At 49.7% G+C, this 13,879-nt stretch overlaps 1 protein-coding gene across 3 annotated transcripts in view; it reads left to right on the forward strand.

The window, feature by feature from the left end:
* Nucleotides 1–13,879, forward strand: part of LHFPL2 (LHFPL tetraspan subfamily member 2) — a 598,425-nt gene that overhangs the window by 310,376 nt on the left and 274,170 nt on the right. For all 3 annotated transcript variants that reach the window (XM_069627421.1, XM_069627420.1, XM_069627422.1), the window contains one exon: nt 12,494–12,558. The gene's annotated coding sequence lies outside the window, so the exon portion shown is untranslated. The remainder of the gene's footprint in view (nt 1–12,493; nt 12,559–13,879) is intronic.

The following is a 13,879-nucleotide window of genomic DNA, read 5'->3' on the forward strand; positions in this document are numbered from 1 at the left end:
TCGGGTTGCAGCATGCCAGCGCATGACATGACATAAGAGGTTAAGCGCGGACCCGCAGATCGAACCTCTGTTGCTCCGTGTCTTCTTGCTTCCAAGGCGAGCACGTTGCCCCTGAGCTATCTTCCCGAGACATCGCGAGGATATGAGTCCCTTGAGGATAGCTGAGCTGCAACGCGTTCGCCTTGGAAGCAAGACGACACGAAGCAACAAAGGTTCGATACCCGGGTCCGCGTCTAGACACCTCTGGGTATTTAAGCACGTAAACAATACGCAACTAAGACAAAAAACAATTACGTAACAAACAATTCATGTAACAGCGCCTCAATGGTCGCGGGCTGTGTGAGCGCTTTAAAAATGCAAATAAATAAAATAAGCATAAGATGCTTGGGTTAATGTGCTGTCAGGGATGTCCCATTAAAGGGTACATGTTAGTTGAGTGCATGTCTGTGTGTGTGTCAAGCATTGTCTATTAGGTTTGCTTTCCAGAAATTACAATGTTTGGCCTCGGTGCGGCCAGTTGTTTCACAAAGCTAGTGTAACAAGCCTGTGTAACTAGTTCTGCAAGTTTAGCCTATGGCCATGACAAGTAATTATCAATCTTCCGTTACATAATTTGACCCCTTTTTAATGGTACTGTAAAGTCCTTGCATGTCTATTTCTGTGCTTTTCCCTGGTTATTCTGGGATGGACAGGGTGCTAACTTTGGTACTCTTATCGAAATTGAAGCACGGCCAGCAATAACACATTTCTTTCTCCACCCTGTAAACCCCTGGCCACCAACACTTCCCTCGTAAGGAAAGTTGAGTTATCGTAATGCTGAACGTCTCCAGGCTCCTTGCCGAATTCTTCGGACTTGTATGCAACCCTCTGAAATGCTGTTTAGTCAAAAACTGGTTGCGCAGTGGGCCTTGCTTCTTCTGGCATTGGGACCCCGCCCTCTCTGAATTAATTCAACTGCTGCAGGGGTTGGCTGTGTACTCACCGGGACTCGCCAAAGTCTGTGGCCGAGCCGCAAACACAGAGCAGCCTGGGACTTCTCCTTGGCAGGCCTGCTCTTGCAGCCCAGGGGTTTCGTTCACCACCTGCCTACCTTGGAGCGGGCGGACTTCCTCCATCTCTTTCTTGAACTCCCAGGGTGCCTGGCAGACTGAGCCCAGGAGGGCTTTTCTTTCCTGGGCCCATCCCGACCTGACCCGGGGCGGGGAGTCAGGGGCATGTCCATGCCTCTCTGTTTGAGCCGCACAGACAAAACAGAGCGGATGGGTTGGCATCGTCTCTGCCACACCCCCCACGGCCACCTCATGCATGCGGCCTGGGGGTTCCTGATGTTTGGTCTTGTCTGGTCCCCTGGTGGGATGATGACCACCATGGCCTTATGGTTGCCTGGGCTACTCTGGGAATGGAGCCCGGGCTGCAGCAAGGACACCGGGTCACCTCTCACACGTGTCCTAGCCAAGAATTGTCTTTAGACCCAGGTGCGAGAAGGGGGGGGGTCTTGAGGCTGCAACCTCCACCCAGAAACCTGTTTCTCCTCCTTCTTTCTCTACTTCCTAAAGTTTTTTCTTCCTTTTGTTTTTCCCTCAAATCCTTTCTCCCCTTCCCCATTCTGGCCTTTTCATATTTTTTTTTTTGTTTGCCAAGATTCCATCCAGTCTCGTGGTGGACTGGATGGATCCAAGGCACAGAAATCAAGACAGCGGATATAAACAAGTCCTCTATAAACAACACAATCCCACCAGTATTCGGGGCGGTCCCTCAATCAACCCCTCAGATCACTACACGTAATACATAGACAAGTTTTTTTGAAAAATGTATTTATTTTTCTTTATTTAATTAGAAACATTAAAATGATTATTAAATAGATCAGAGCTCATATAAGAGTAAGTATAAATATAGGACATACAGTTATACAACATGAATAAAGTGCAAAATGTGAAGAAAAATGCTAATATCACAATAGAGCTGCTGGGAACTTGCTGCCCAATTACGAGCTGGGTAATAATCACCATCGTCCAAAATAAGTCCAAGTCAATGTCGAAGGATAAAATCCACTCGAGAGAAGGGAATCCCTTGGGTGGAAAAAATCCTAGTCAACCGAATATAGTCAGGATGGTTTCGAAATGAATTCGAAGATGGATTAAATCCTAATAGTGGCAGCAAAAAAAGTCGTTAGTTCCGAATCTAGCAGTTTGAACATTGCAATAAACAAGAAACTGAAAGGTCTTCACAAAAATGATATTCATAAACCCATACTCTAAAAAGTCTGGATGGATCCGCCCAGGTAAATCCACCGAGACCAACGAGCACAAACTCTGCACAACACAAACAATAAATGAGTATTGTTTATTTATGCACCCTGGTGTCTGTGTCTTTATTTCTATATGCCCTTAGGGGACACGTATGTAGCCCTGTCTAGCTGAGCCCAGTTCGGGCCACACCAGTATGCAAAGTGAAATGCATGTACTGAGTGTGAAGCTGTCACACATGACATTGATACCCCTGGGCAGCAGAGAGATATTACTTTGTCCAGTGTGGCGGGAGACATTCCTCAATCGCACTCCCTGCTTTTTTCTTCTCATCCCCCTGTACCCTCGTATTCATCTTGCCCCAGGGGGGCTCATTCAGGTGTCAAACTGCAATCTCCAAAGGCAGGGTCCAACTGTGGCATAACATTGTCTCGGGCACCAACGAAAAAGTGGCCCACAGTTGCAAATGGCAATTCAGTCCTTTGGTGCTGCTGTTTGAATAGTACCCAAGGGGGAGGTTTTTGATAAAATGTGATGCAAATTGTACATTTTAAAGAATATTTAATCACAACACTGGTCAAAACTACTAGCTGCATAGTAAAGTAACTCCTCAAACTGGCCCACATTGGCCAGAAAATTGCCCCACCTTGACCCAAAAACTGGCCCACACAAGCATTTTGTGTTTTTGGTTCGGTCATAGGCCTATTGCCCTATAGGCTAGTCCGAGCCTGTCCAAAAGCTGTGCATTCTCAGGTAGACACCACTTTCTTGAAAACCATTTTTGTAAGTTTCTTTATCTACAACCAGTAGTCTTCAAACTGTGGGAGTGGCCCACCTATGGGAACCGGAAGGAGGTCCAGGAGAGCAGGAGGCTTTTTAGAACGGGATTATGGTGGCTGTATTTAATAGAAAACCGAAGCAATTCTAGCTTTTGGGCGGGTCCGGCTCAGTCTAACCAAGTTTAAATACCACTGATCCACACCAGCTATGCTGATTTCTCCTTGTGTGTCGGACAGATGTCATATGTGTGGTGTTTACATCATTCCAGGTGGGTGGTTTTATTTTTTGACTTGTTAAATAGCCTGGTTCCTGTGCAGGGCAGGTAGACGTAGGAAAACCTATCCCGTCCTGTGTAGGAATGTTTGGTTGTTATGTTTGGAACAAAATATCCTAACGTATTCTCAATGTCTGATTTGTGACTCAGGAGGTCTAATTATCACGACATATTTGTAGGAATTGTTTTCCTGGGTGCTGCAACATTGGGTTTGCAGAGGCAAAGGCCTGTTGTTGAAACACTCAGAGTGGAAGTTACCCGCCATGATTCAATTTTAGGAAAATATACCGGCTTAAGCTTTTACATGACCCTGATCAGGGCCTATATGAAAGGAATCCGAGTGATTTGCCTGCGGCTGAAAGTACCGCGGGCAAATCGTTCGCATGAGAAAGGTGCGAACTACCAAAAGTTTGCACCTTTGTCATGCAAACACACATGCCATTCTCACACACACACAACACACCCATAACACCCCCCCCCACCCTCACCCTCAGCACACCCCCACCATAAACAAACCCCACTTACCTTCATCTCCACGCTGGTTCGCTGCAGTGCCAGTACCCTTTCACTTCTGTGATCGGGAACCGGCGCTGCAGGGTCCTTTTCTTTTCTTTTTTTTTTTTTTAAACGGAAGGCTGCAGGGGTGTCCCCCGCAGCCCCTGCTCACTATACCATAAAGTATAGTGAGTGGGGCGATGCAGGGGACACCCCCGCAGCCCCCGTTTTGTTTTTCAATGCTACCACCAAAGGTTCAAACTTTTGGTGTTCGAACCTTTGGTGGTAGCATTTTTAGAACTTTTGGTCAATGCGACCATTTTTTTAAAAAGTAATTTCGACCTAAACCATATGAAAGATGGGTTTGGCTGAAAGGACCTGATCAGGTACTCTTTCATGATTGTCTGTACCCACTCTGTGCAGGTCCGATACATTTTTTTGTATTGGTTTGTGTCTCCTTGATCACCTTTTTGTAAAGAGTCGGACACTTGTGAAAGCTTTCTGAATGAGCATATATTTGTGTGCCTATATAATTACCCAAAGATATAAAATGGGTGCGATACCGAAAATAAGAGATTTTTATAAGACTAGGGCAACACAATGTACTCCACTTTTAAATCGTATAAATTGAGGAATCGTCTAATTTACCTTCATGGGCATTTTGTTTCTTTATTTGTTCTTTTAATTAAAAAAAAACCTTTTGTTGTAGAAGAGACGCCATAACCAGTATCACAACTTGCACAACAACCAAGTAATTGAAGCATCAGAACCCGTATAATGAAAAAGCGCATAGCAATATAGTGAACCGACCATGACTAAAAAGCATAATAAAGTAATTCACTCTAATCAATTCTATCAATTCTAACAATTCCAGTTACAGCTTAGGCAAGCTTGGAGAATCAAACCTTACATGACAAACGCTGAACACAAAAAAACGTGTGTACTGCGGTTTGGGAATGTTTGACCTTGTGCAAATTGCTCTAGGCAATTTGACCTAAAAACATTTGACCTTTTGTCCAAATTGACCTCCATTGTTAAGGATTCGGTGGACACCCCTGCAACCCCTTTTGACCTCCTTACATGAACATGAGAAGTGGCGGGCACCTCCACACCTCATGTTCATGTAAGTAGGTATTAACCTAATAAAAGTCAGTTCCAACCGGATGCAAAAAAAGGTCAATTTGGACCACCCAGAAAAGGTCAATTTGGTCAAAAGGTCAAATGTTTTAGGTCAAATAGGCTAATACCGTGTACTGCTACACCACATTCAAAAGCATAACATCACATGGCCACAGAACGACTTGAGGCTGGCCATACCGTTCGTTGACTACCATGCAAGTGGGAATGTTCGCATATTGTAAAGCAGTGCATGGAATGCATAGCAGTTGCAGAGCAGGGATCCTGTGTAGCTCACCCATGTCTGAGGATCGCCTGCGGTCCCAGCAGGATCCATGCGGAATATCTACTGAACGGGCTCCCGAAGCTGGCGTGCTGTGGGAGATGTTTTAGGAATCTAAGCTAAGCAAACTCCTTTAGTGCCACGAGCTTAAATCTTTTCCCACACCGGAGAAGACACTTTAGGCATGTACGCGGTCTTTATAGGCATGTAGGAAGAGAATTGGTTACTCTCCACGAATAAGCAAAGGGGAACATCTGTTGAGTGTGTGTTGTCTAGGGTCTTGCAGTTGTAGACTTCGATCCAGCATTACTCGAAGTGTGAAGTTGATAGTTCCTATCTCTCAATTATGACATTTATTCCTGGATCTGCAATCCTGTTGCATTTCGCTCTCAAAGTCCGCTTCCAGCCTTTGCCCATGTTACAGTATGACAGAGAGCCACTGTGAATATCCCACAGCACTCTACATCATGGTAAGGGGCGCTGTTGGCATTGAATACCTTGTGATCTACCTGCTCCATGTGTGCGTTTCCCTGATCTTGAATTTCACCCTAGAAAGCGTGTCCTGTGACACATGACCTCACATGCACAGCTTAACAAAAGAGTGGGATTGGGAGTAATTTGAACACCGCCAGAGGTTACATACTGGAGAGTTCAATATGTTGCATTGCCGGTGGGGCGCTAGGCCATGCGATGGCTCTGAGTGTTTAGGGACACTCGGAAGTAAGGCAATTTCGAGGGGATTGGGTCCTCCGACGTATTCCACATCTATGACAGTAATCACCACAGCTGTGCTGCTTTGGAAAATCTTTCGCCTCCTGCGTCGATGACGTCAATACGCCGCCCTTGGGGACCTCCTCCGACGGCCGACGTCACTGGATGTTATAAGTAGGACGCACGATGCCCGTAGCCTCAGTTCCGTTTTTTCTGTGAACGTGTTCACTTCGCAGATCTCGGCGAGCCTCGACTCTTTGGAGTTTCTGTTCATTCTCAGTTCTTCGAACCTGTTAGTTTGTGAAGTTATCCTTCGTGATGTCTACCTCGTCTTCCACCCTGCGTCCGGGCTTTAAGAAGTGCGGGGGCTGTGGGTCCAAGATGTCGGTGATGAACTCGCACAACGCCTGCCTCTGGTGCCTCGGGGAGGCCCATGACAAGGATGATTGTGTCGACTGCCAGTCGCTTACGTCCAAAGCCTTGCGGGAGCGCAAGAAGAAACTGTCGGTAGGTAAGGTGTCCAAGCCACAGAAGTCGAGGTCTGTGGGGCTTTCGACGGACGATTCGAGGGGCGACTCTCCACATCGGAAGTCCAGTGGGTCTCGGTCCCGGAGTAGGTCCCGCCACTCCTCTGCCTCTTCGAGGCACTCCCGGAAGCGCCGTCATCGGTCGCCTTCCCCATCCTCATCTGAGGACTCTGCCAGTCGGCGGGTCGCTTATCCCAACAAGCATGCGACGCCGGAGGAATGGGCTTCCTTCGGTAAGAAAATGCTAGCGATTCTCGAATCGCAGGGCACTGGTCCGTCCGCGCCTCTGAGTGGGGTCGGTCGTGATCGGACGAGAGACACTGATCGCACGCCTTCGCGCTCGGGTGGTCGGCACGATTCGCGGGAAAGGTCCCGCTCGGAGCAGGGGAATCGTTCTCGTCATGCCCGTTCCAGGTCCCGGTCACGGTCTCGAGACCGTGTGCACCTGTGGTGTCTTCGAGGAAGACGTTGACGCCTTGGTGCCGAGGTCGTCGACAGACTCTTTCGAGGCTTCGCCTCCGAAGAAGTCGTCGATGCCATCGGCGCCCAGGCTGTCGAGGGACACACTTGGGGCTCTGCCCTCGAGGCCTGTGTCGACGCCGTCGATGCTGTCGGCGTCGATGCCGATTCCCTCAACGCCTTTCCAGGCTGTTTCGACGGGGGTACCCCGGGGCACGGTGGAACCCCCTAGAAAGGCTCTGGCCAAGGTCAAGCATGGCTTTGTTCCCCATTCTGTGCCATTTTACCGCCATCTCGAGTTCATTTCAGAGGTGGATGAGGGCTCTGATGATGGCATGGTTCCTGATACAGTGCCAGATGAGATTCTCTCGGGCCATAGCCAAATTGAGGACCTGCGTCAGTCCCTGCATGACGGTGGTCTGGACACCTCTCCGGAGGTGGAGTTTTGTAGGCCTGAGCCTGGCACTCATGCCGACTCCTCGTACTGGTGCCTTATGTCTAGGTTCACCGAGTACTTGGGGTGGTCTGCTCCCCCAGGGGATTTTCTTCAGAATGACCTTACGGATATCCTCGACCAAGGTCCACCAACTGACCTGGTACTGCCGTTCCATATGGCTCTACAGAGGAGGGTGGCAGCGGCTTGGACTGCTCTGGAGAGTCTACCGGCAGTGGGCAAGTCTTTGCAGCGAAAATACCGCCCAGCCAGTAGCGACCCCTGCTACTTGACCAAGCACCCCACTCCGGAGAGTTTGGTGGTGCAGACGGCTACGGCCCCAGCAAAGCAGGCGTCGTATCCTACCATCCCTCCTGATTGGGACGACAAGCGTTTTGATGGTTGGGCAAAGAAAGTGTTTTCTTCAGGGAGTATGGCGCTTCAGGCGGCCAACTCCGTATGTGCCTTGTCACATTTCATGCACACTCTGTGGAACTGTTTCCTTAGCGGCTGAACATATTCCCGAAGCGGACGAACGGGATGGTTTCCTTGCCATGGTTCAGGATGGCAAGGATGCCATGCTTGAGGCCGTTCAGTCGGGTTTGGACATGGCAGATTGCGTCAGCCGGTCCATGGTGGCGAGCACCGTAATACGCAGGTTTGCGTGGTTGCGGAAGTTGGGGTTGCTCCTGATGTGCAGGCCCGGCTCCTCAACATGCCCTTTGACGGTGAACATCTTTTTGGCAGCAAGGCTGACGAGAGCCTTGAGAGGTTGCAGACCTCCAAAGCTGCAGTTCGACAACCTCCGCCTTTTCGTCCTAGGGGACAGCAATGGAGGGGAGGTTCCTTTCGTTATTACTCATCCTGTGGTAAAGCGAGAGGAGCTGCCATTCAAAGGGGCCACCGTAGGAGTGCCAGAGATGGAAAACAAGGTACTCGAGGTGCCAAGGCCGCTCGGGCAGTTGCTGCAGCTGCTTCAGCTCAGTCATGAGGCCATGTCCCATGGTTCGCCGGTTGGGGGAAGGCTGGCGCAGCATCTTGTAGGCGTGCCATTACTTCAGATGTGTGGGTTCTGGAGATCATAGCCCACGGCTACTGTCTTCCTTTCCGGCAGAGGCCTCACGACAATCCACCGGGGAATCTCTCTTTGAAGAGTCCGGATCTGCTCCTTGCGCAGGAAATTCAATCCCTGCTGGAGAAAGGTGCCATAGAACTGGTGCCTGTAGCGGAGAGGAACAAGGGATGGTATTCCCCTTATTTTTTGATTTCCAAGAAAGACGGGGGATTGAGACCCATCATGGAGTTGCGCAGTTTGAACAAACTCCTCAGGAAGGACAAGTTCAAGATGTTTACTCTCTCTCAAGTCCTCCAGGCCCTTCAACTTCAGGACTGGTTGGTGTCTCTCGACCTCAAGGATGCTTATTTTCATGTGCCGATCCATCCAAAGCACAAGAAGTACCTGAGGTTCGCGGTTGGCGACTCGCACTTTCAGTTTCGAGTCCTGCCGTTCGGATTGACCTCTGCCCCGAGGGTCTTCACCAAGCTCATGCTAGTGGTGGCAGCTCATCTCAGGAAAGGGGGGATTCACGTCTACCCCTACCTGGATGATTGGTTGATCAGGGCGCGCTCTCCCGAGCAAGTCCTGGATCATCTGTCAGTCACCTGCCACTCCCTCCACAAGCTGGGCTTCTCCCTCAACTTAAAGAAGTCCCATTTGACGCCAACTCAGAGGCTCCAGTACATCGGAGCAGTGCTCGACACGTCCCTGGGGCAGTGTTTTCCTCCCCAGGTGAGGGCTCATCACATTCAGCAGATGGTGCACAAGTTTCAACTTGCCCAGAGTCTCCCTGCGTTCTAGTTCTTGAGATTGCTCGGCCTCATGGCATCCTGCATTCTTCTGGTGCCAGAGGCCAGGTTGCAGATGAGATCTTTGCAATGGGCACTCAAGCTCCAGTGGTTTCAGTCCTCCGGCAGGATGTCGGACCCTGTTCAGGTGCCGTCCTCGGTCGCCCAGGATCTTCTGTGGTGGGCCGTCGAAGGCAATCGGATGAAGGGGGCTCCCTTTTGGCTACCCTGGCCAGAGGTGACGATCGTGACGGACGCATCCATCACGGGATGGGGAGCTCATGCCAACGAGCTGACAGTCGGCGGTCATTGGTCTCCGTCGGAGTCCAGACTCCATATCAATCTGTTAGAGCTGAGGCCGTCAGGCTTGCCCTGAAGGCTTTTCTGCCGACTTTGCGAGGAAAGAATGTCCTGATCCTGACGGACAACACAGTGGCCATGCACTACCTCAACAAAAAGGGGGGGGGCAGGGTCACTTCCTCTGTGCAGGGAGGCGATGCAGCTCTGGGTCTGGGCAATCCAGCAGGAAGTTTCGATCTCGGCAGTTCATCTGGCCGGAGACGAAAACGAGACGGCGGACGCTCTGAGCAGGTAGAGCGCGATCTCGTGGGAGTTGGCTCAGGAGATTCTCCTGGAGATCTTTGCCCTTTGGGTGACCCCTCAAGTGGATCTCTTCGCCTCCAGTGTCAACCGGAAGTGCAAAAGGTTCTGCTTGTGGGAATTTCCTCCAAAAGGAGCCTTAGGAGACGCGTTGGTGGTGGAGTGGTCTTTCCCACTGCTGTATGCGTTTCCTCCAGTCACCGTCATCCCGCAAGTGCTGCGGAGGTTACGAATGTTCGATTCCCGGATGATCCTCATTGCTCCGGCGTGGGCCCGGAGGACGTGGTACCCGGACCTTCTCGACTTGTCCATCTGCCCTCCACGTCGTCTTCCCTTCCGAGACGATCTGCTCTCACGGGAGGGGGGTCAGGTTCTCCATCCAGATGTCAGATCCCTCAACCTTCACGCCTGATTTCTGAAAGGTTGAGGTATAAGGATTGGGACCTCCCTGAAGACGTGATGGAGGTGTTGCTTTCGGCCAAAGGTCCGCAACTAAGTCCCTGTACCGTTGCCGTTGGCGAAAGTTCTGCGACTGGTGCAGGGTTAAGAATGTGGATCCTTTTGCATTTAACATTCCTGTGATTTGGCCCACAGGGGCTTGCAAGTGGGTACGGTTAAAGGTTACCTGGCGGCCCTGTCCATATTTAAGCACTCGTCTGAAGAGTGTTCTTATTTTAAAATTCCTTTAATTTCTCAGTTTCTAAAAGGGCTCACTAATGTGTTCCCTCCGTCACCTTTCCAGGTGCCCAGTTGGGATTTGAATCTTTTCCTCAAGTTTCTGATGGGTGCTCCGTTTGAGCCTTTGCATTCTTGCCTTTTGAGACTGTTAACTCTTAAAACTGTATTTTTGGTTGCGGTCACTTCTGCTCGGAGAGTGAGTGAGTTACAGGCACTGTCAGTTAAGCCACCCTTCACTGTATTTCATACGGACAGGGTTGTCCTTGGAGTTCGTCCTTCCTTTCTTCCGAAGGTGGTGTCGGAATTTCATTTAGGCCAGAAGGTTGTTCTTCCAGCATTTCGGGTCAGAGTGGACGATCAACTCTTCATTGGTTACGCTGGTAAGCGTTTGGGACAAGCTGTAACTAAGCAGACTTTGTCTCGCTGGATTATTCTGGCTATTTCTGAGTGGTACCGCTTGGCGGGTAAGGACCCACTGGTCGGCTTGCGGGCCCATTCTACCAGGGGTATGGCTGCCTCTACTGCCCTACAGAGGTGTCTTCCTATTCATAACATCTGTGACGCAGCCACCTGGGCTTTGGTCCATACTTCTGTACGTCACTACTCCCTTGTTTCCATCCGTGGGCAGGATCTGGCCTTTGGCAAGGCGGTCCTTTGCTCCGCAATTTGATTGGGCATTCTAAATTTCTTTTGCTGAATTCTTTTCCCACCTCCTTGCATTGGTACTGCTTTGGGAGTCTGTCATAGATATGGAATACGTCGGAGGACCCAATCCCCTCAAAGAACAAGTTACTGTCTTACCTGGTAACATTCTTTCGATGGGATGGTCCGACGACGTATTCTATATCGCTCCCTCCCTGCCTTCCCCGCTACAGAATTTCTTATGCGATTGCAGCTTACATTTCCGCAAGGCTTTGTGTGGTCAGACTGGCAGAAGACTGGTGCCACACGTTCTGGGGAAAAAACTACAACTACAACTGAGGCTGTGGGCGTCGTGTGTCCTACTTATAACATCCAGTGACGTCGGCCGTCGGAGGAGGTCCTCGAGGGCGGCGTATCAACGTCATCGACGCAGGACGCAGACGCCGAAAGATTTTCCGATGCAGCACAGCTGTGGTGATTACTGTCATAGATATGGAATACGTCGTCGGACTATCCCATCGAAAGAACGTTACCAGGTAAGAGAGTAACTTGTTCTGATCAGGAGCTCTGCTAAATATAAGGATTCCCCTTTCAGCAGAGGTGGCGAGTGCAAAAGCAGTAACTAACCCCAAAAAAGAATTGATTTGGCGTAGTGGGGGCAGGGCAACAACTGAGCTGCGAACTTGGTATATTCTAGGCAGGCGAGGGATGGTGTCGGCTGGATGGTCCTGCAGGCCTCTGTCTTATCAATAGGTGTATGTGCTGGGTGCTAGCCAAGGTTCGCCGGCACAGGAATCAGGGTTTAGGGGGCAGAATGAGCGTTATTTGGGGGGGTATCTATTCCACCAGTTTTCAGGTGTCTCCTTTTCTTGGTTGCTGGGCTTAAGCGAGGCTAGGATATATCTCTAGTGGGCATGAGGTCTCTTTCTCTGTCAGTTTGCCTCCTACTCCAGAATGTGTGTTGGGAGGCGGGGGGATTGTAAGCATCACCATCGTGGCACAGTTGACGGAATGCTTTTGGCGGCAGTAACTTTACGTAGTTGTGCTGCCGTCGCTGAGGTGAATGGCATTATGTCTAGTTGCAGTTTCTTAATCATTTTTACTTTTCCACTAATTTAGTGCCATGACCAACATCTGCATTTTGGATTAAAAATGTTTCAAGAAAAAGATTCTTTTAGGAAGAATGTGCTCTTTTGTATAGTGCCGGCTGCTGCACGCAGGTGTAACTAATACGCAGGCCGGGAGCGCTCCAACGTCATGAGTCTGGGAAGGGTGAAGTCCCACCTGTGGCCTGTAGAGTGGATGTCCCCCTCGTGGAGGGCTCTGACCGATGGAGCGTGTGTGTTGTGTGGAGTAGCACCGCCTTCCTGTTACTTACATTTCTCCTCCGTTCTCTCCCTTTAGGGAATGGCGCTGGTGCGTTTCTTACCACTGACTGCATAAGAGGTCGCATGTAATCCATCACGCCGGTGAGTAGGGGAATGACTTTGCTTACTCTTGCCCATCATTGCAGCCACCTGTGAAGTTTGACTGGCGGCGCAAAGTATTTTCTTAAGAGCATAAAATGTGTGCTGATGTGTAGCACTGTAACATTGTTTCTATAGCGCTCTGTAGGAGCGGGTCAGATGGCAACACATAGGGGCAGGCATCCATGTATTTATTCATTTACAAAAGGGGCTGGGGGGGGGGGTAGTATACAGTATCCTCGGGATCAAAGAATTGTTTTTTATGGGGTGGTTTAACCTAAATGTACAGAAACTGAGACCGTGCATCCACGTTACAATGTCTGGAAGCACATCGGGTACAGTGTTCACACAACAGAAACGCAGAATAAAAAAACCTATTTTTTTGGTTGGCAATACTACTTCCTGTGATTGTGAAACGCTGGAGTGGGGGAGTGATGATAAAAAGAAAAGGGATGTGTGGAAAAAGGAGCTGGACATGAAGTAAGGTCTCAAATGGAGGTAAGAAAATGCAAGTCTCCCCCCCCAACGCTTATCCCAAATCAATCTGCTAATCTGCATATCTTCCGAGTGCAGCATATCTTCCGACTGCAGCATATCTTCCGAGTGCAGCAGTACAGTAGTGGGCCTGTAATCTGCATATCTTCTGAGTGCAGTACTGGGCCTGTAATCTGCATATCTTCTGAGTGCAGCGGTACAGTAGTGGGCCTGTAATCTGCATATCTTCTGAGTGCAGCGGTACAGTAGTGGGCCTGTAATCTGCATATCTTCTGAATGCAGCAGTACAGTAGTGGGCCTGTAATCTGCATATCTTCTGAGTGCAGTACTGGGCCTGTAATCTGCATATCTTCTGAGTGCAGCGGTACAGTAGTGGGCCTGTAATCGGCATATCTTCTGAATGCAGCAGTACAGTAGTGGGCCTGTAATCTGCATATCTTCTGAATGCAGCAGTATTGGGAGGATAGCTCATGGGCAATACGCTCACCTTGGAAGCAAGACAACATGGAGCAACACAGGTTCAATCCTCGGGTCCGCGCTTAGAAACCTCTGGGCATTAAGTGCGTTATAAATAACCAATTACAATTACAGTAGTGGGCCTGTAATCTGCCTATCTTCTGAGTGCAGCAGTGCAGGAGTGGGTCTGCAATCTGCATATAATACACACCAGCGTTCAAAAAGCCTGGAAATGTTCTTCTTACAGGCCAGTTGTGACCTCACAACTGACCAGTAATAAGAACATAACACAACTGCCCTAATACGTTATTGCGCTATAGTTGTTAGGTCACAGTGCCTGCTGCTTGAGCGCCAGCACAGATCCCAACTCCAG

Source organism: Ambystoma mexicanum, chromosome 6p (assembly GCF_040938575.1).
Source record: "Ambystoma mexicanum isolate Mex_15411 chromosome 6p, UKY_AmexF1_1, whole genome shotgun sequence".
Classification (NCBI taxonomy): Eukaryota; Metazoa; Chordata; class Amphibia; order Caudata; family Ambystomatidae; genus Ambystoma; species Ambystoma mexicanum.